Source organism: Stenella coeruleoalba (assembly GCF_951394435.1).
Source record: "Stenella coeruleoalba genome assembly, chromosome: 9".
Taxonomy (NCBI): Eukaryota; Metazoa; Chordata; class Mammalia; order Artiodactyla; family Delphinidae; genus Stenella; species Stenella coeruleoalba.
Genome location: NC_137155.1, coordinates 83819130 through 83838727, shown reverse-complemented (window position 1 = coordinate 83838727; position 19598 = coordinate 83819130). Strand labels below are relative to the sequence as shown.

At 37.1% G+C, this 19598-nt stretch overlaps 1 long non-coding RNA gene across 9 annotated transcripts in view; it reads left to right on the top strand.

The window, feature by feature from the left end:
- Nucleotides 1–19598, top strand: part of LOC307192110 — a 199998-nt gene that overhangs the window by 37762 nt on the left and 142638 nt on the right. For all 9 annotated transcript variants that reach the window (XR_013829967.1, XR_013829968.1, XR_013829969.1 and 6 more), the window contains one exon: nucleotides 13342–13453. This is a non-coding gene — a long non-coding RNA (uncharacterized lncRNA). The remainder of the gene's footprint in view (nucleotides 1–13341; nucleotides 13454–19598) is intronic.

Here is a 19598-nt window from a genome sequence, read left to right as displayed (position 1 = left end):
TTTAGTGGTGGGATGTGGGGAAAGTGTAGCAGAATCATGTGGGGGAATTTTTTCTCAACAATATACTTCCTACCCCCAGATTCTGACCTGCTCCTGTTAACTGTCATATGCCTTAGGCATTTGGTTTTTTTGTGGCCAAAAAGGAGTTGAAAACCCGGACATAGCCTGCCCTGTGTTTGTATCCCTTCTGTGTAGCCTTTCCTATTAAAGTTAGTAATGGAGCCATTTGTCTTCAGACCTGATCCCAAGGCTGCTGTGTCAGTGTTTACATTTATTCCAAATGATTCTTCTATTTCGTGTTTTTTACGTAGATTTGATGGGATTTCTTAAAGGGTGTTTCTTTTATTGATAGCTTGCCTTTCTTCAGAGAGAGTCTGAGGCAACTCTACAGCAAAAATACATAAAATGAAAAAGCATGTAACAGAAAATCAGAACTAAGAAAAAGTGATTGATTTAAATTCTGATTTAAATTCATGCTGATTGATTTAAATTCAGATTTGGTTCTGGTTTTTTTTTTTGAGGTATAATTGACAGACATTATATTAATTTCAGGTGTACAACATAATGATTTGATATTTGCATGTATTGGGAAGTGATCACAACAGTAAGTCGCATTAGCATCTGTCACCATACAGATTTTTTTTTTCTTGTGATGAGAACTTTTAAGATTTACTTTCGTAGCAACTTTCAAATATGCACTACGATATTATTAACTGTGGTTGTCATGCTGTACGTTATCGATACATCTTCAGTGCTTATTTATTTTAAAACCGGAAGTTTGTACCTTTTGGCCCCCTTTACCCATTTTGCCCACCCGCTGCCCCGCACCTCTGGCAGCCACCAATCTGTTCTCCGTATCTGTGAGCTTGGTGTTTGTTTTTTTAGACTGCACATGTATGTGAGGTCATGCAGTATTTGTCTTTCTCTGTCTGACTTATTTCACTTAGCATAATGCCCTCGAGGTCCATCCATGTTGTCATAAAATTTCACTCTTTTTCATGGCTGAATAATATTACATTGTGTGTATATACTATTTATTTATTTTCTTTATCCATTTATTCATCAGTGGACACTTAGGTTGTTTCCATATCTTGGCTGCTGTAAATAATGCTGCAGTGAACCCAGGAGTACATCTATCTTTCTGAGTTGGTATTTTCATTTTCTTCAGATGGTACCCAATGGTTCTGTTTTTTTATTATCTCCTGCTGGAAAATGGCAGATATCATCAATTATGTTCGTGGTTCTTAACATTTTAAGTCACAGACCCCTTTGATGAAATCTGTGGCTTCTCTTCTGAGAAGAGTGAACACACACACAAACTCAATTTTGCTATAATTTCAGGCCCATCCTTCCCTATGGAACCTTTTGTTATCAAAGAAGACAAACTATACCCATTCCTTAAAAAGGAAGAAAGTATTCTTCGTATTTATTAGGTTCCAAAAAATTTGTTTCTGTAATAACATATTTCAAACATACAGAAAAATATAGAAAATAAAAAATCAAATAGCAGTTATAATATTTGCTTTAGTTTTTTTAAGTAATAAAATATCACAGACAAAATAGAAACTTCCTGTTTAGCATTTTTGACCCTATTCTCCTCTCTTCCTCCTTAGTAGAAACCACTATCTTGAATTTAGTGTTTAACATTTCCACACGTATTTTATACTCTTACTGCCTTTGTATACAACTGTATACATACATACATATAATATTTTATATGATTTCAAACATTTTTTCTTTATTGTGGTAAAAAACATGTAACATGAGATCTTCTTTCTTAACAGATTTTTAAGTGTATGGTACATTATTGTTAACTCAGCGCCATGTTGTCCAGCAGAGCTCTAGAACTTCTTCATCTTGCATGACTGAAACTCTATACCCACTGAACAGCAACTCCCATCTCCCCCTCCCCTCCAGTCCCTGGCAACCACTGTTCTACTTTCTACTTCTATGAGTTTGACTGCTTTAGCTACCTTATTATATAAGTGGAATCATGCACTATCTGTCCTTCTGTATCTAGCTTATTTCACTTAGCATAATGTCCTCACGGTTCATCCATGTCACATATGACAAGACTTCCTTCTTTTTATGGCTGAATAATATTCCGTTGTATGTTTACACCCCATTTTCTTTATCCATTCACCTGTTGATGGACATTTAGGTTGTTTCCACCTCTTGGCTGTTGTGAATAATGTGGCAGTGAACATGGAAGTGCAGATATCTCTATGAGAGCCCAATTTCAATTCTTTTGAATAAAGATCCACAGGTGGGATTGCTGGATCATATGGTAGTTCTATTTTTAATTTTTTTAAGGAGCAACGATTACTGTTTTCCACAGCAACTGTCCTATTTTACATTCCCACCATGCACACAAGGATTCCAGTTTATACGCATACTTGTCAGCACTTGTTAATTTCTGTTTTTTAAAAATAATGCCCATCCTAATGGGTGCGAGCTGATATTTCATTGTGATTTTGATTTACATTTCCTTCATGATTAGTAGTGTTGAACATCTTTTCATATACCTGTTGTCCATTTGTATGTCTTCTTTAAGGAAAAGTCTTTAAATAGGGGGTTACATGATTTTTCTTTTTGCTATTGAGTTGTAGAAGATACTTATATAGTTGGGATTTTAACGCCTTATCAGATATATATATGCAAATACTTTCTCTTACTCTGGGTTGCCTTTTCAATCTGTTGACTATTTCTTCGGCTGTGCAGAAACTAACATTGCCTTTTTTGGTAGCATTTATTTATCTTTGGTATTTGTAGCTGTCCTTGATTCTTTTAAATATATGTAGTATTTCGTCATAAGCCTATATCACCATATGTTTATCTGTTCTCCTGTTAATTCATGTTTGAGTTGTTTCCAGTTTTTTGCTGTTACAAACAGTGATAACAAATGCTCTTACATATGCCTCCTCATGGACATGTGCCAGTTTTTTCTCCAGTGCACATATTCAGGAGTGGAATTACTTGGTCATAGATATGAGCTTCTTTACCTTTATTTATTTATTTATTTATTTAAAGACGATGTTGGGGGTAGGAGTTTATTAATTTATTATTTTTGCTGTGTTGGGTCTTCGTTTCTGTGCGAGGGCTTTCTCTAGTTGTGGCAAGCGGGGGCCACTTTTCATCGCGGTGTGCGGGCCTCTCACTATCGCGGGCTCTCTTTTTGCGGAGCACAGACTCCAGACGTTCAGGCTCAGTAGTTGTGGATCACGGGCCTAGTTGCTCGGCGGCATGTGGGATCCTCCCAGACCAGGGCTCGAACCCATGTCCCCTCCATTAGCAGGTAGATTCTCAACCACTGCGCCACCAGGGAAGCCCTACCTTTATTAAATATTGCCAAATTGCTCTCCAAAGTGGCTGAATATATTAAAATTTTTTTATTACTATATGATATTTTGCTAGTCTGGTATGATATTGTATCTCATTGTAGTGTTAAATTGCATTGTACTGAGTGTGGACATCTTGTGTTTATTTTCCACTTAGATTTCCTTTCCATTAGTTGGCTGCCCACAGTTTTTCTCTATTTTATTAATTCAGTTGTTTATGTTTACTTCTTGATTTTTAGGAGTTTTTCTGGTATTCTGTAAATTAACTTTGTTGATTATTAAACTATCTTTTCTCAGTCGATGGCTTGATTTTTCATTTTGTTAAAGAATCTTTTATTGTTTAGAATTTTTAAAAATTTTAACATAGTAATATTAGTCTTTTACTTTATAATTTCTACTTTTGTATCTTATTTTTTATTTTTAAAAATTTAATTTATTTATTTTTAATTAATTAATTAATTAATTTTTGGCTGTGTTGGGTCTTCGTTTCTGTGCGAGGGCTTTCTCTAGTTGCGGCAAGCGGGGGCCACTCTTCATCGCGGAGCGCGGGCCTCTTGCTATCGCGGCCTCTCTTGTTGCCGAGCACAGGCTCCAGACACGCAGGCTCAGTAATTGTAGCTCACGGGCCTAGTTGCTCCGCGGCGTGTGGGATCTTCCCAGACCAGGGCTTGAACCCGTGTCCCCTGCATTGGCAGGCAGATTCTCAACCACTGTGCCACCAGGGAAGCCCTGTATCTTATTTTTTAAAGCCCTCATTATAGCAAGGATTTTTTTTCTAAAAGTTTTCAAAATTTTTTTCACATTTATGTCTTTAATTAGCCTGATAATGTTTCTCAATGGTGTGAAACGGGGATTTAATTGTACTTCCTTACAGATAACCTATGTCTTAGCACCACTGTTCAATAGTTCATTCATTCCCCTGATTTACAGTACTATCTCTATTACATGTCAAATTTCCAAACATATATGTCTTTTTCTGGGTGTTCTGTTGCTTTCATTTGTCTGTACTGTGTTACCGTGGTTTAACATGTCTTAACATTTTGGAGGGCATGTTGCCTGTGTTCTTCTTCAAGTTTGTCAAGGCTATTCTTGGCTCTCTTTTTCTTAAGAAGGACCCTGTAGAGAGTTTTATTAGAATCAGATTGAAATCCCACTCCATTTAAGAATATTTATCAGGTCTTCCATCCACAAACATGGTTTGTTTTTTCATTTACTCAACTTTGTAATTTTCTCTGTAAAGTGCTTGAAACTTTCTTGTTAGATTTATTACTAGAAATTTATTATTAGCTTATAGCTTTTAATTGCCTTCTTTCTCTCTCCTTTTCTTTTTTCTCTTTCTTTTTTCTTTCTTTCTCTCTTTTTTATTGAAGCATAGTTGACATAACATATTTGTTTCAGGTGTACAATGTAATGATTTTCATTTTTTATGTATTGGAAAATGACCACCACAATAAGTTCAGTTGACATCTATCGCCATACATAATTACACAGTTCTTTTTCGTGATGACAACTTTCAAGATCCATTCTCTTACTTTCAAATATGCAACACAGTATTATTAACTGTAGTCACCATGCTATACATTACAGCCCCATGACATTCATTTTATACCTGGAAATTTGTACTTTTTGATTACCTTCACCCGTTTTGCACCCTGCTTCCCCCCCGCCCCTGTACCACATGCAGCCACCAGGTCTGTTTGCTCTATCCATGAACTTAGGGGTTTTTTTAAGTTTCTATTTATTTATTTTATACATATGTTTTATTTATTTATGGCTGAGTTGGGTCTTCGTTGCTGCATGCGGGCTTTCTCTAGTTGCTCTGAGCAGGGCCTCTCTTGGTTGCTGTGCATGGGCTTCTCATTGCGGTGGCTTCTCTTGTTGCGGAACATGGGTTCTAGGCGCGCAGGCTTCAGTAGTTGTGGCGCGTGGGATCAGTAGTTGTGGCTCACGGGCTTTAGAGCGCAGGGTCAGTAGCTGTGGTGCATGGGCTTAGTTGCTCTGCGGCATGTGGGATCTTCCCAGACCAAGGCTTGAACCCGTGTCCCCTGTATTGGCAGGCAGATTCTTAACCACTGTGCCACCAGGGAAGTCCTGCCATTTTAAATGGTAGCTTTTCCTAATTAAATTACAAAGTGGTGTTTTTTGACTTCTAGGAATTACATTCATTTCTGTGTATTGACCTTATATCCAGCAACGTTGATGAACTTGTTTTTATATTACTGTTAATAGCTTGCTTTCATAATTCTCTTTATAAATAATTATCACTTGGAGAAATTTTGTCACTTAATTTAAAATTTTATATCTCATTTTTATTTCTTTTACTACATTGACGACCTCTATGCTGTTGAATAGAAGCGATAGTTGTCTTCTTGGTCTAATTTCCTGGCTTTTAAAGGAAATACTTTATTTAATCATTAAGTATGGTATTGTTATAGGTTTTTGGTGAAATTAAGAAAGTTCTTTCTATTCTTGATATGCTAGGATTATTATTTTTTTAATCAGGAAGGTGGGTAAAGAATTAACCAAACCATTCTCATTCTGTAAGGACAAACCTGACCTTGGATGAACTTTCTACTTAATTTCTCTGAATCCCGATAAGGGGGAAAGTCAACCATGTTACTAGGCAACACTGCTTATGGTAAAAATGATCTTTATTTGGTAAATATATTTGGACTGGGAGGAACTATGCATGAACTCTAAATTCTTGGTTAGAAGCAGTAGCTTTGAGCTTCCCTGGGGCACTTTTCAGAGATGGGTATGAACTTCATGGGGACCCTGGAAGCTGTGGCTGGGTAGTTATTTGAGGTATTGGTTTCTGTTTGGGACATAAGGCTTCTAAGCCAGTGCGACTCTGCACTTACCCTGTGATTCTCATTTCCTTGCACCTGAGCTGTCATCTGAATGCCCAAGAGAATAGCTCCTGGTTGGCCATGTGGACTCTTAGGTGGACTCTGCCCGTGAGGAGGAATACCTGGAACTGCCTTGCTGGCATGCTGTGTTTTCCTTTTATGCTTTCTGAGTAGATGGCTACTACTTGTGGCCTTTGGTAAGTGGGTAGCTCAGAATGTGTAGAGAGAAGTCCCACATGGGCAGTGCACAGTGCATCCAAGCAAAATACAGAAGGAAGTGTTTACTGGGGCTGATCTGAGTTTATTACTCTCACTTATAACCTTCAATTTCTAGTTTTCACCCATTGGAAAACTCATATTCACATTGACTACAAATTAATATTATAAATTAGAACTTACAATAATAAATATATAGAATATACCATTTTAATTTTTTATGTATTAGGCTTGGTTTATGTTTGCCAACTCAGAAATGGTTCTGCTACTAAAAAAAGTTTGATAACTAATGTTTTAGACCTGTATGGTCCAGTGGGTAGGTATTTGCCCTTCTAATATAGCTTTTAAAATGAAATAAAATTTTTTAAAATTAAAAGTAAATATAGTTAAGAATTCAGTTCCTTGGTTGTACTGGCCTCGTTTGAAATGCTCAGTAGCCACATGTGGCTAGTGACTCACATACTGGACAGTATAGGTTTAGAATATTTTCATCATCACAGAAAGTTCTGTTACGACAGACTTTCTAGCTATCATTTTTTACTCATTCAGATTACCTGAGAGCTTTATATTTTTACTGTATATGTTATTTGCTTTAAGAAACTGCCGGATGAACCAGTCAAGGTATCTATCAGGGACAGTATTGAAGACCCCAGTATATTACTGTATAATGATCTGCTAGAGACATCTTTCTCAGATTGCATAGCAGGACAAATTCTGTTTCTCCTGAGACTTACCATTGCATCATGGCTAGTGTGAATTTTGTAATTGATTGGCTTTCACTTTCTGCTTTATCAACCAGATGGTGTAAGCCCACATTTATGGCCTACGTAACTGCATGCTCTTTTCTCTTATTTGAATTTTTATATTTGTAAAATACAATTTTATTGTAATGGCTGCATCTTTATAGATTGTAACAAATGCTTTGAGAAAAGAGGTAGAGTATAAAAATAGTAATAAATAAGTACCTTCAAGATTTCGGTGGACACTTTTGTCACTTATTCCTTTATTGACTTATTAGGGGCCACTTGTTACTGAACCTCAGGACTGAAAAGACGTGAAGGAGCTAAAAACAGTTCTGGGCTGATTGTGATTACAGTGTGTGCACACGTAATCTGGACTGCTTTACGGATGAGGTGACTTAGAACGTACACCTGTCATAAACCCAGTTTAATTCACTTTTCTAAAACGTTTTTATTTTTCAAAATAATGTTTGAAGAACTGTCTTACTAAAATACTTCGTAAAAATTTCAGACTTTTTAATACTGCTAGGGAGGTTCAACCAAGAGCCTATTTGAGTATTCAAACTGGTTAACCGGGCTGAAACAGAGACTAGAGGACTGTTTTATTTCTTTGTGGAGTCTTCTATATCTTTTAGATAACAGAGAATTTAATTCTGGGCCTTTGTGGCTTCTCAGTGTACTTTCCTCTTTTTTAAAAAATGTCTTCTGGAACTTATAAGCAGGTCAACATTAGATATGTCTTTACTGTTTTAAACATTTTGCAACTTTCCTTGCTTCTGCAAACACTTAAAGCAACTTACAAATTTCAGGCCAAAAGTAAAGTAACTTGATATAAAAATAAAACCAATCTCACCTTAAAGAAGTTGAAGGATTAAGTATTCCCATCCGTCAATGTTGAGAGATTTGGACAATATATTTGATTTCACATTTTCTAGTTGCTCCAAGTAAGAAAAAGAAACACAGAATTCTATCGTTTTCATGTACTGACAACCGGAAGCATACAAACATCTGCAGAAACCAAACATTTCCTGGAACTAACTCGGGCTGAAATTTATCACGTGAATCATTGTTTAAAGAACCTTGCGAAAAATATCTTCAGCCACAGTTATGTGAAAGACCCAGGGGTGCAGCTCACGTGGACTGGGCTCTCCAGAGTCTGAGGAGGCTGCGGCAACCAGGGCTGGGAGGTGCGTGTGCCACAGGGCTGGGGGCGGTGGCTTTGGGAGCGTGGAATCCAGCACCTCTGCCGAGGGGAAACGCCAGTAAGGAAGGGGCTTAAGAAATCTCAGTCGTCAGTAGCACCCTTCTGTTGTTTGTTTCTCTAAATATTTGGTGTCGTCAGCGTGGATTTTGTATCAGTGCTGATTTTATTCTCTTGGTCCTCAAGTTCTCAGACAAATGCTTTCAGTAGAGATGTTTTATTCTGTAGATTCATGTGACGTTTTTAAGCTTTGAAGGACTCAAGCAACATTTCTTACGGAATTTCAAGAGCTGGGCTTGTATTTTTGACCATTCAGAAGTCTAGTTCACTTCAGAGTGAAGGTCAACAAGGGAGTCCTTTTTTTTTCTTTTTTCCTCAAGGAGCATCTGCTCATTAATATAACTTTTCAACAGTAATTTGTGACTTCAGTATCGTCATCATAGTGCAATTTCTTTAAAGAATGCTTGTATCCCTTGGATCTGCTAGGGTGAATTAACTGAAAAAATTTTAAAGCACTTAAGCCTGTCCTGTAGGTTATAAGGTGACCCTTACATGTTTACCAGATACAATAGTTTTAATATAGATGTTGATTATTAGCTGCTCATTTTGGTAAAAACTGACCAATGCTTCTTAAGATTGAGTCACAAACGTCTGGCACATAAGAAGGTGTGGTACTGGGCTTTAGGAAGGCGTCTTGGGGGGCGGGGTTTGAAGTCTGGTGATATGTATCTATCATACAAGGCTATTATAAGGATTACATATGATAATGTGGATAAAATGCCTGGTACGTAGTAAGTACTTAGTAAATGTTAGTTCATCATCCTCTCATGTTATTGATGATGGCCATACGTTAAAGTTCTTCCAGAATTTTTATGCTGGATCATAATAAATATATATTTTTAGGCATGTTGGGATCTATCCTGATTTTAGCAGTGTTGTTTTATATTGATACTCAAGAAAGCACTAATAACATGTGTTGAAAATGTATAGTCTCTCATTAAATTATAGAATGATGATAATTTAAAAAATAATGCAAATGGTTTTGAATTTCTTGGTGGAATGAGACAAGGTTTAACAGTGTTCGAGAGTAGAATAATTGTATCAGAATTCAACTTGCTCCAGGTTTATCTGTGAAATATAATTTATCACATAAAGATACTGCATTGATAAAATATTCTTACGTAGAGTCCAGTAAGAACCAAGAGGAGGTTGGAGTCTGGGGATTGGAAATGGAAGTGTGTGCAGGCTGATACAGCCTGTAGGAGTCATAGAACTCTTGGAAGACAGACTTACTCATGAAAAGGACCTTGGAAACATTTGGCTATCGGCTGAGAAATGCCTTTGAGAGAGTTAAAGCGTTAATAGATACACCCCAGAAGGTGAAAGGAGAACTTTGTAAAAAGAAAGCAGCCAGAGCTGGGCTCTCAGTCACTGTTCTTCCTGCCATCCAATCTAAGCCCCCGCATGGCTGTGAGGTCCCCCTACAGACGGTGCAGCAAATAACGTAACAGTGAGAGCTCCAGAGCAACAATGCTCACACAATGCAGAGCATTAATAAGTAAGCACACACCTCCCCGGAGGAGGGAGCGGCTGGGTAGTTGCAGTGTAAGTTGAGGGAGCTGGTATTCATAGTTGAGACCCAGATGTCATATTTTAAGATGTTCTGCTTAAGTTTTAAAGTTAGTAACGTTCATATAATATAGGAAACTAAAATTTCAGTGGGAAATACAACATATCAATGATGAAATTACATTAAGACTTTGTGTGCAAGTTACTGTGCAAAATTTAATTGTAACTGCGTGGTCCTTGCTCTCCAAGAGCTTGCTGTTAAGAGCAGTAGAGTCCGGAGATTAGTTAAATTGCCTATCCATGATATTGTTTTCACCCATTTTTTATTCAGTAAATATATATTGGAGACCTGTTAGGTGCCAGGCATTTTCATGCCACTGGAGGGATACAGTATTGAACAAAACAAAAAATTTTCCCCTTAAGAAGCTTAAATTCTACAGGCGGAAGAGAAAAAAAGAAAAATGATTTTTATTCTGATGAGAAGGGAAACGGTGGGTTTTGGGTAGTGGCATGATCTGATTTTTTTTTTTTTTTTAAAATCTATATGACTCTGGCCTTTTGTTTTGAGAATAGTATGCAGTGAGGCAAGGAAAGAATCCACTGGGGGACTCTTGCAATAATCTAGATAGGGATGGTGGAGGCTTAGACGGCAGTAGTGGTGGTGGAAGTAGGGAGAAGTAGGCAGAATTTAGATATATTTTTAAGGTAGAGCCAATGGGATTCGCTGATGGCTTGGTTACAGGGTGTTAGGGAAAGAGAAAAGTCAGGGATGACTTGGAGGGTTGAGTTGTCATTTACTAACGTGGGGGATCCTGTGGGAGCATCAGCCTTAGGGGGGAACATCAGGAATTTGTCACGAGGTGACGTTAAGTGTGAGATGTCTATTAGACATCTGGGAGTGATGTCAAGCAGGCAGCTGAAAATACGAGGCTTGAGTTCAGGGAAGAGGTTTGGGCTCTTGTAGGTGGTATTTAAAGTGATGAGACCCATTGGGACGACCAAGGGGAAGGAGTATAGATAGAAAAGAAGACGGAGAACTGAGAGCCTTGGGTCACTCTAACATCAAGAGGCTGAGATAATGAGAAGTCTAAGAAGGAGTGGCCAGTGAAGGAGGAGAGGCAGCAGTGTGGTGTCCTGTCCTGGAAACCAAACAAGAAAGTGTTTAAAAAAAGAGAGGATCCTCTCCCTGGGGATAGCAAATGGTACCTGCCTCAGAGGTGGCTGTGATGAACTGTTTAAATGGATGAGAGAATTCATTAAAGTGCCTGCCTCAGTACCTGGCTACTGGGTGGTTCAAGGTGGAAGTCATTGGTGACTTAACAAGAGCAGTTTCAGGGAAGCGGTGGGGATAAAAGCCTGGTTGGAATGGGTTCAAGTAAGAATGGGAGGAAAGAATTGGAGGCAGCAGATATAGTCAGCTCTTCTGAGTATGCCTATGAAATTGCATTAGAGAAATGGGGAATTGATTCATGGGAATGTGGGGTCAGGAGAAAGGTGTGTGTGTGTGTGTCTGTCTCTTTCTTTTAGGTTGGGAGAAAGTACAGACTGTTAAATGCTGATGAGAATAATCCTGTATAGGGGGAAAGCTTGATGATGTAGTTGGATTTAAGATAATGAGTTGTTTTGAGCATAGGTAACAGGTTGGTGGAAATAACTAGATTGTCCTTTGTCTCTTTACCTTCTCTTCTCAGTCTTTCATTCATTCATTTATCAAATATTTACTGAAGGTTCACAAGGTGCCAAAGATCAAGCCAGGGGCTGGGTAAAAAACAGTTGATTAAGGGGTGAATCAAACAAACAATCTATACACTCTCTGGTGGAGTTTTTACTGTCTGGTGGAGATAGGCTTCCTAAAAACACACAAATAAATAAATACAGATTTCAATGAATGCTTCGTAGGAAAAGTATGGAGTACTTTTGAGAGAGAGAGAATGCCTTGGTATACTTTAGATTGGGTGGCATTCGAAGGCCTCTCAGATAGGAAAGATGGTCCTAGGAGAAAAGATGGACTGAAAAGAAAAGCATTCCAAGCAGAGGGAACAGAGCATGCAAAGCCCTGGAGCAGGGGAGAACTTGGTGCTTTGGAGGATTTGAGAGGTCATCAGTATGGCCTGAGAGGTAGGAAGGGACCAGGTTGTGCAGCACTTTGGAGGCCTTCTAAGATTTGGGATTATATCCTAATAGCAACGGGAAACTGTTGAAAAGTTTTTAGGTGGGAAGTGACATGATAAGTTTGCATTGGTGGAAAAAACTACCTGTGCTGCACTGTCATGGTGAATGGGTTGGAGGCAGCAAGAGTGGGAAAAAAGAACTCCAATTTAGGCAAAAAGAGAGTATCTGTAAAATAGTGAGGCTGAGATATTTACAGTTTGCTTATAAAAAAAATAGAATTGAGAATATCCTCTACTTAGCAGAATTTGCTTTGAGCTTACCAGGTTTCTCAGCACATGCAAAGAGAGCATTTTCTTGTTAAAAATAATATCAACACAGAAGAGGCAGATGAAGATGTCAGTGATTTGAGATTGCTTAACACAAAGTGAAACTTTAAAAAAGATTGCAGTAACTTGGTGAAAAATTTCAAATAATAAACTTTTTTTTCCGGAAAAAATACCAGTGACACAATATTAGAGACAGACTCTTTAAGAAAATGGATTAAAGTACTGAATATACACCAAGAATACTTAATCTACTTATGCTATTTTAAGTGTTCATATAATATAAAGAAACCTTAAATTTTTTGCTTTAATGTAGCAGATGTACATTATTTTTACTTTTTTTTTTTAGAAAAAAAACCTGTATAATAAAAAGTTTATTGATTAATAAATAAATATTTCAAAAGTTCCCCTTGGGCTTCCCTGGTGGCGCAGTGGTTGAGAGTCCGCCTGCTGATGCAGGGGACATGGCTCCAGGAGGATCCCACATGCCTTGGAGCGGCTGGGCCCGTGAGCCATGGCCGCTGAGCCTGCGCTCCGCAACGGGAGAGGCCACAACAGTGAGAGGCCTGCGTACTGCAAAAAAAAAAAAAAAAAAAGTTCCCCTTTTCACTTTCAAAAGTATCTTAGTGTTTTGATAAATTATGTGATTAGAGATAGAGGATCTCTCCAGTTGAAGGGTCAGACTGGTAAAAAAGCCATCAAGTTATAGTACAGGATGCATATTTTATTGCGCTAATTTAGACTTCCTCCCAAAGAGATTTCTTAAAACAGAAGGGCAGTTGTAATACCAAGTATCGCTATATCAGGTCACCCACAACTCCAGGGTCATGAATTAACTTGTTGTGAGCTCTCACTTAAAAAAAAAAAAAAAAAAAGAAAAGAAAAGAAGAAACAGAAGTTACTCCCTATCTAGACAAGCCACTCCTGAGAGTTCTATCTTGGTTGTAACTCGAGTTTTCTTTCTCATACTGACATTTTATTTATGCTTTTCAGGGTGAAAAGAGTTGGGATATTTTATCATTTGGAGTTTCTCTGCCTCGCTGATGATCTAAGCTCAAACCTGCCAGTTTATGGGAGATGATAGAAAACACCCTCTAACATCTGAGTAAGTAGATGCTGCGGTGTGTTTTGATTTCCTGCTTAAAAAAAAAAAAGGGGTAATTTTATGACTTTAAAGTTTTAAATTATCAGGTACTTTAATTGGGATCTTTAAATTTTGTTGTTGAATAGTGATGTCAATTATTGTAATTCCAATAAGTGAATATTTTTAAATAATGGGATTCTGGAAGAAATTAATCCCCTGATGATAAAAAAAAAAAGTTAATTTTCCATTAGCTTTTAAGGAACATATTGAGGACCTAATGTATATATTAAAAATTTAAGAGCACTCTCCTTAGTGCTTTATTTCACTTTTATATTATGAATGCAAAAATATTGGTAAGACAACTGTTAAGAATTTTTTAAATGCAACTCTATATAAAAATTGTATTTTAATACGGAGTGTATTTTGGCTAACTTGAAATAGATACTGGTTTGTTTCTTGGAAGTAGAATTTTAAAAGTTCTTTCTATTTGAAAATAAAGATTTTTTTTTCCTTCTAATATAGATAAGATTACAAAATTTCTCTGGATTTTGACTTTGTTTCTTAATTAAAGAGACTGAGAAAGAAAGGCATTCATTCTTTCTAATTAAAACTTCTGAGTGAAGTTTAAAGAGTTGAGCCAGTCATTTTGATATAAACTGTTTTTCAGAATGAAAGCTGCTAGTTCTCTTATATCCATTGAATCTCTTTTGACAAAACTAGGAAACTATGAGGCTGTACCAGGGCCTTTTTTGGAATGCTGAGGTGAATACAATTAATAAATACACAAGATTGCTTCCCACTACAATGGGGTTATTTAATTTTGGTCTGTATCTGAGCTGTTCAGTATAGTAGCCAATAGTAGCTATTGACATTTGAAATGTGGCTGGTCCCAGTTGAGATGTGCTGTGCATAAGATACACACCACATTTCAAGACTTAGTATGAAAAAAAGACTAAATAGTTTATTAATAATTTTTGTATGAATCATGTTGAAATGATAATATTTTGGATATATTGAGTGAAACAAAATTAAAATTAATTTCACTTGTTTTCTTTTACTTTTTTTTTTTTAATGTGGCTGCTAGATAATTGTAAATTACTTGTGGCTTACGTTATATTTCCAGTGAACAGAACTGGCCTGTTGTATATGATCAACATGCTTAGTCATCCATTACTCAACATTCTGTAAGCCTTGACCCTTCTGGGCTGTGTATGGATCAATTAATATAAATCTATATTGTTTTAAGAATATGATTCTTTGATTCATCAAATATTTACTGAGTACCTGCTATATGCCAGACAGTCCTCTAGGTACTGGTGTTACAGTAGTGAACAAGATAAACAAAACTTCCTGCCTTCATGGAGTTAACATTCCATTAGTGAAACTAGACTAAAAACATAAATAAGTAAAATATATAATCTATTTGAAGACTTTGGAAAAAATGCAAGGAGAGGGGTTCAATTCTAAATAGATTGTTCAGGGAAGGCCTCACTGAATAGGTGTTATTTGAGCAAAGACTTGAAGAAGGTGAGAGAAAGAGCCCTATAGATATTTGGGGGAAGAGTGTTCTAGGCAGAGGGAATAGCAGGATTGTGCCTGGCTTGTTTGAATTGTAGGAGGCGAGGTGATTGATTGGAGGGAAGTGAGTGATGGGGAGAGAAGATGAAAGGTAATGGATGGTAACATCATGTGAGCACTGGTTATTGTCTATGCAGACACAGAGGTAACCTCTAGGGAACCAGGCCAGAAAACAGAAATAGGAATTTTAAAAACAAAGCAAAGGTATCAGAGGCTACACTTCATGGAGGGTAGACAGATTCTACAGTTTAAGTTCAAGCTACTTACTAAAAGAACCATCAACCCTTAGAAAACTGAGATCTGTCAACTGATGACTGGATGAATAAAATGCAGTATATCCATGTAATGGAATACTACTGGGCAGTAAAAATGAATGAAGTACTGATACATACTGCAACATGCATGAGCCTTGAAAACATACTAAGTGAAAGAAGACAGTCACAAAAGGTCACATATTGTATGATTCCATTTATATGAAATGCCAAGAATATACAAGTCCATTCATATAGCATCCAAAAAACCAAAATACTTTGGAATAAATTTAACAAGAGAACTGTAAGTCCTACATACTGAAAACTACAAAATTTTGTTGAGAGAAATTAAAGTATCCCTAAATAAGTGGGAATAAATGGAAGATTCTGTATTGGTGATGTGGCAGTTCTCTCCAAATTGATCTGGAGGTTCAACAAAGTCATTGCCAAAGTCTCAGACAGGATTTTTGTAGAAATATATTTATAGAAATTGGCCAACAGATTCTAAAATTTATATGGAAATGCAGAAGATGTAGAATAGTCAAAGTAACTTCAAAAAAGCAGGAAGTTGGGAAAAAAAGAAGAAAGTTGGAGGACTTATATTACCTGTTTTCAAAACTTATCATAAAGCTATAATAATAAGAACAGTGTAGTATTTGCATACGGATAAACATGTAGATCAGTGGAACAAAATATCTAGAAATAGATACATATGTGGTCAGTTGCTTTGCAGCAAAGGTACTAAGGTAATCCTATAGGGACAGCATAGTCCTTTCAATAAACGGCGCTGCAGCAATTGGATTTCCACGTGAAATAAAATGTACCTTGACATTTACCTTACAATATACACAAAAATAACTTAAAATGGATCATAGACCAACATGTAAAGAAGCAAACATAGCAGAAAGTCTTGTGTCCTGGGTTAGACAAAGATTTAGTCAATAGGATATAAAAAGCATGAAGTATTAAAAAATGATAAATTGGACTTCATCAGAATTAAAGTTTTACTTTTCAGAAGATACCATTCTTAAGAAAATGAAAAGTCAAGCCACATAACTAGGAGAAAATATTTCCAAAACGTATGTCTGATAAAGGATTTGTATGTAGAAAAAAAATAAAGAACTCTTAAAATTCCGTCATAAGACAGCAATCCGATTTAAATATGTACAAAAGATTTGAAGAGTCATTTCACCAAAAAAGATACATGAATGGCAAATAAACACAAGGAAAGAGTTTCAACATCATTAGTCATTAGGGAAATGCAAATTAAAGCCATAATGATATATTGCTGCACACCCACTATAATGGCTAACATTAAAAAGACTAACAATCCGTGTGTTGGCAAGGATGTGGAGAAACCAGAATCCTCACCCACTGCTGACTGGAATATAAGGTGGTACAGGTATGTTGCAAAGCAGTTCGGCAGTTGCTTAAAAAGTTCAACATACACTTAACAAATTATCTAGCAATTCCATTCCTATAAATACATTGTCAGGAGAGATAACAGCATATGTCCATACAAAGACTTGTATACAGTGTTCATAGAAGCTTTATTTGTGATTGCCAAAAACTGGAAATAATGTAAGCATCCATCAGCAGATGAATATATAAGTCCATACACTGGAATGCTGTTCAACAATGAAAAGGATTGGACTATTCATATATACAATGGCATGGATGAATCTCAAAATAATTATGCAGTATGAAAAAAAGCCAGATTCCCCCCGCCCCCAAGTGCCATACTGTCTGATTCCATTTAATTGAAATTCTAGAAAATGCAAACTAATCTATAGTGACAGAGAGCAGATCCATGGTTGCCTGAGGATGGCTCAGGAGAGGAGGGAGAGAAGGATTCCAAAGGAAGGGGCACAAGGAAACCCTGGGGTGATGTATATATTCATTATCTTGATTATGCATAGTAGCTTCATGGGTGTATACATACATCAGAATTCATCAAATTGTATACTTAAATATGTGCAGTTTATTGTATATCAATTACACCTCAATAAGGTTGTAAAAAAATTATGTCCATTCAAAAACCAAGCATATGTTCATAGCAGCTTATTCACAGTAGACAAAAACGGAAAACAATCCAAATCCATCAGCTGGTGAATGGATAAACAAAATGTGTGATATCCACACAATGGAATATTATTCAGTGCTGAAAAAGAATGAACTCCTAATTCATGCTACATAGTACAACATGGATGAACCTCAAAAACATTATGCCGGTTGAAAGAAGCCAGAAACAAAGGACTGTATGTTGTATAATGCTATTTATATGAAATTGTAAGAAAAGGCAAAATCATAGATTAGATCAGTGGTTGCCTGGGGCCAGAGGTGGAAGCAGAGTTTGGCTGTAAACAGGTAGGAGGGAGCTGTTGGGATGATGGAAGTATTCTTATTGGCAGTCGTGCGGCTGTTTATGTATAAACTTACTGAAACTCTTCTGATTGTACCATTAAAATGGATGACTTTCATGGCATATAAATTATACCTCAATAAAGCCATTAAAAATAGGTGGCCACTCAAAATTTTAAATGTTCTTTAAGTGACCTTTCAAGAAATGGGACAGTATTGCTGATTTCATTGAACTCTAGTGCTTTGGAATACTTTGGTGAGACCTATTGAATTAATTTCTATGTCAGATGTTCTTTGAATTCTAATTGTGAAACAGAAATCATTATTAGTTGTGTTTCCCAGAATTTAGTGACCAGTAACAGCTGCATTTCCCTTGCATGTGAACATTGATTTAGAATGATTGGCTTTATGTTTAACAACGATTAACACCACCACCACCACCCTCCCCCCGGCCAGAAGAAATGGTAGTTTCTTAGATTGATACTCTATTTGTGCACAGTAGTTCAAAAGTGTAGGTTATCCTCCACCTCTCAGTTCTTCACAAAGGAAACTGATGACAGCTTAACACCTTTGCATTTTTTAGATGCAGAGAGGCACACCCTTCTAGGTGCCCACCCACCTGTCCCCAACACCATATATGTGGAGACAGCAAGTAATCTGGACATAAGGTCCTTGGGAATGGGAGGTAGAGTGCAACCGAGAGAGCTCCCCTGGAGTACTTTGCAGCTGGGTCTGGCCATGTTCTGCACCAGAGTACGAATCAAGATCTCTGGGGAGACTGAATTTTACTTCCTTAGATAAAATCAGAAAATGACCTAATTTTAATGAAAAAATTAATAACTCTAGAACATCTTGCCTGTGATTCTGCCTAAGTCTATTAAAATAGAAAAAATTTATTCTGGAAACAACCCAGTTCTTTACCCGAAATTCATTCAGCCATTTTCCCAAATAAAGTACCAGTTATTTAACCAAATTTTTCTTTTTCTTTTTCTTCCTCCCCCCCTCCAAAGCAAATCCTTTATTCGACAATGATTTATGGAACACTCATCTTTGTCAAGCACACCAAAGATAAGACATACCTACAAGGATAAAAGAAGCATGGAATTGAGGGTGGGGGCCTGATGATATGTAACCTGCCTCCTTGGAAGGAGGGGCGTTCAGAGAGAGGTTGGGGAAGCTTTGGAGCAGGGAACTTGGAAAGCTGAGATTTGGAGGATGAACAGGACTTGGCTGTTAGCCAGGTTGTCGGGTGTGGGGCGGGGGAGTTGCGAGGACCTTAAAGCTGTGGCATTGGGTTTAAAGAAGAGAGAATAGGGTCAAGAGATGCAGTGAGTCCAAGTGACTTGACTTTGTGACTGGCAGAATTTGAAGAATGTAGGAGAAAAAGACATCAAGGATTAGTTCAACTTTGCCCTTGGCCATCTCAACAAGTGGTGATACCATTCACACCGGGTGAGAATACAAGACACCCAGGAGGTTTATTTGTTTTGATTGTTGCTTTGGGAAACCAATAATTCACTCTAGAGGTTTTATCAGAGGAGTGCAGCTATTTGCATACACCTGACTGAACTTTAAAGATGCCCCTCTGTGACCCATCATCCCCTGGGTGAACACACATGGAGCATTAGGGAGGAAAGTGAAAACTGACGTGGTCTTGGGGGTGTCTGTGTTTGTTCATTATCTCGGGCTTTAGTGGATCGCATGTTTACAGGTAAAATCACTGTTGAAAACTTCAGGGCAATTACAGAGAGGAATAATGCTTGGACATGAAAACCTATCATGTTTAAGAATTTAGTAATTCCTTTTTATTACTTTTATCTACTTGACCTCTTGTCTCCACATTTTTTTTTTTTTTGTCTCCACATTTTTATCATATATAAAGTACATTCTTTATACTTCTTTGGTCCAAAGAAGATTAAAAGGGTAAATTTTAGAAAAGACTGCTCCATCCTTTATATGTATTAGCTCATTTAACT